Raw genomic sequence first — 2859 nt, 5'->3', positions numbered from 1 at the left:
TATAGAATATTTTCATAATTCCAGTCATAACCTCCCCCATATCCCCCAGAGGTAACCACTACTCCAACTTCTATCTCCATAGATTAGTTCTGGTCCCTTTTGAATTTCATACAAATGGAATTAGAGGGTATCTGCTCTTTCTGGCTTCTTTCACTCAAAATTAGGTCTGTGAGGTTCATCCCTATTGTTGCCCGTTTCAGTGGTTGTGTGTGTGTGCTTGTGTGTGATGTGTTTTGGTGTATAGCATTCCATTGTACAAATATATTACAATTTATTTTTTATTTTTTATTTTATTTTTTGGGGGGTATAAAAATTTATTATACATGCCGGGCGCAGTGGCTCACGCCTGTAATCCCAGCACTTTGGGAGGCCGAGGCGGGCGGATCACAACGTCAGGAGATCGAGACCATGGTGAAACCCCGTTTCTACTAAAAATACAAAAAATTAGCCGGGCGCGGTGGCGGGCGCCTGTAGTCCCAGCTACTCAGGAGGCTGAGGCAGGAGAATGGCGTGAACCCGGGAGGCGGAGCTTGCAGTGAGCCGAGATTGCGCCACTGCACTCCAGCCTGGGCGACAGAGCGAGACTCTGTCTCAAAAAAAAAAAATAAATAAAAAATAAAGAATATTACCACTAACAAATGCAGACAGGCTAGGACATAGTACTGGGTGGAGGACGGCTAGCTCTTTGGAAAGTGAAAGGTTTGGGTGGCGTGGACCTCATGCCACGCTGATTGGTCAGTAGACGGGGGCACATGCCAAACACCACAGGGCATCAGGGCATCAGATGCCGCTCTGTGTGCCCTGTCTCATCTGGGCCTTCGAAGGGAGCACACCCAGAAGCGAGCAACTGAAGCGAAGGGGCATCCTAAGGTGCCCCTTCCAGGCTTGTCTCTGAAGTCACAGCAACACCATTTTAAGCAGTATGTTTAATGGATGATTTCCACAAACTATCCACGAAGTTTCTAACCATCACAATTCAGTGAAGTACAAAACACTGAGTGACAGGCTGTGGGAAGAGAAGGCAGCACCAGTGGTGGCACCTTCCAATCCTGGTTGTTCTAGGGGCAGGGAGAGGGGAAGGTCTTTTTTTTAACCAAGCCCTTCATTTCAATGTACAAAAGAATTACTCTGATCAATATTAAATTGTATTGAAAACAAAATGGACTAAAAAGCAAATTCTACTCTATGTTGGGGTGGAAGTGGGAGGAAAGAATGAGTCCTTCGAAGCAGGAAGGGAGATAGCAGGGGGAAGGTTCTGTGCCTGTGACCCCGGGTGGTCACTCACGCTGCTCCATTTTTACTTTTGGTGGTCTCAGGAAGGTCCGATTTTTCTTCTCTTTCTTCCCCTTTGTATTGGCTTGGAAGTTTCGCCAGCTGTCCACACGACCATCTCGACTTTCCTCAAAGTTTTTCTGCCACTCTCTTTCCCATTTGGCTTTTTCTTGAGCTTCAATCTCTTCTTCCCTTTGTTGTTTCCTTTCATGCATCTCTTTGGCTTCTCTCTCTTTCCTTTTAATTTCCAGCTCAGCAAAGAGTTTCATTGTCTGTTTATATACAGCTTGTTTGAACAGTTCAGGATCATCATATACAATTGTAGGTTTTCCTTCCTTCTTTAACTGTTTTTTTCGCTCTTTCTCAGTGTGTTCCACGTATTCTTTTCCTGCCTGAATTACATCCAGGGCCCTCTTCTTTTGCTCCTGATCCAGTAGCAACTTGTAAGCTTTGTCCACAGCTTCAAAATCCTTTTGTGCTCTGTCAGCATCATCTTGATTTTTGTCAGGATGCACCAAGATGGATAACTGCCGAAACCTCTTTTTTATTTCCTCATCTGTAACTTCAGGATCTATCTGAAGAACCTCAAATGGGTTCAAATTGAAGTAAGAGGAACCAGGACGGGTCAGTCTTTCAATCTGATTTTTCGATGTTAGAACCGAGTCTCTCTTCTCTATTTGTTTCACCTCACTGTAGAAGGTCATAAAGGCTTCCTCGGTGCTGTCTTCGCTGCCCGAAGTCCCGCTCTCTCCTGAAGCCGCCATTTCCCCCGCCCAGCCACCACGTCTATTTTTTTTTTTTTTTTTTTTTTGAGACGGAGTCTCGCTCTGTCACCCAGGCGGGAGTGCGGTGGCACAATCTCGGCTCACTGCAAGCTCCGCCTCCTGGGTTCACGCCATTCTCCTGCCTCAGCCTCCCGAGTAGCTGGAACTACAGGCGCCCGCCACCACACCCGGGTAATTTTTTGTATTTTTAGTAGAGACGGGGTTTCACCGTGTTAGCCAGGATGGTCTCGATCTTCTGACCTCGTGGTCCACCTGCCTTGGCCTCCCAAAGTGCTGGGATTACAGGCGTGAGCCACCACGCCCAGTCCTACAGTTTATTGATTTATTCAACTGTTGATATACATTTGGGTTGTTTCCAGAAGTGTGTTTTTAAATTTCCAAACATGTGGGTATTATTTCTCTCTTTGTCATCAACTCTTAATGGTATTTTGACCAGAGAATGTGATGTGTATCACTGTGACTCTTGAAATTAAGACTTGCTTTATGGCCTGGCATGTAGTCCACGTCTGTAAATGCCCCATGTGTACTTGAGAAAAATAAGCATTGGGTGTTGGGTTCTCTTGTGTCACTAAATCGAGCTTGTTAAATGTGTTGTCCAAATCTTATACCTTTACTAATTTTTTTTACTGATTAGTCAATCAATAATGAAAAGAGCTGTTTTGAAGCATCTCACTTCTAAGAGTGTATTGTCAGTGTGTTATTTTTGGCTTGTCTCTACCATGTTGCTTTTTTGTTTTCAATTTGTCCCACTTTGCGGTTGCCTTCTTGCCTTTTTGAAAAGCAGACTGAGCTTTTGTTTGTT

At 44.7% G+C, this 2859-nt stretch overlaps 1 pseudogene; it reads right to left on the bottom strand.

Annotated features, from left to right (window-relative positions):
* Window positions 1-1061: 1061 nt before the first annotated feature.
* On the bottom strand, window positions 1062-2052 carry LOC105495211 (dnaJ homolog subfamily C member 8 pseudogene; annotated as a pseudogene).
* Between the last annotated feature and the right edge of the window lie 807 nt (window positions 2053-2859).

Source organism: Macaca nemestrina, chromosome 1 (genome assembly GCF_043159975.1).
Source record: "Macaca nemestrina isolate mMacNem1 chromosome 1, mMacNem.hap1, whole genome shotgun sequence".
In the NCBI taxonomy this organism is placed as follows: domain Eukaryota; kingdom Metazoa; phylum Chordata; class Mammalia; order Primates; family Cercopithecidae; genus Macaca; species Macaca nemestrina.
This window is presented reverse-complemented; position numbering and strand designations above follow the sequence as displayed.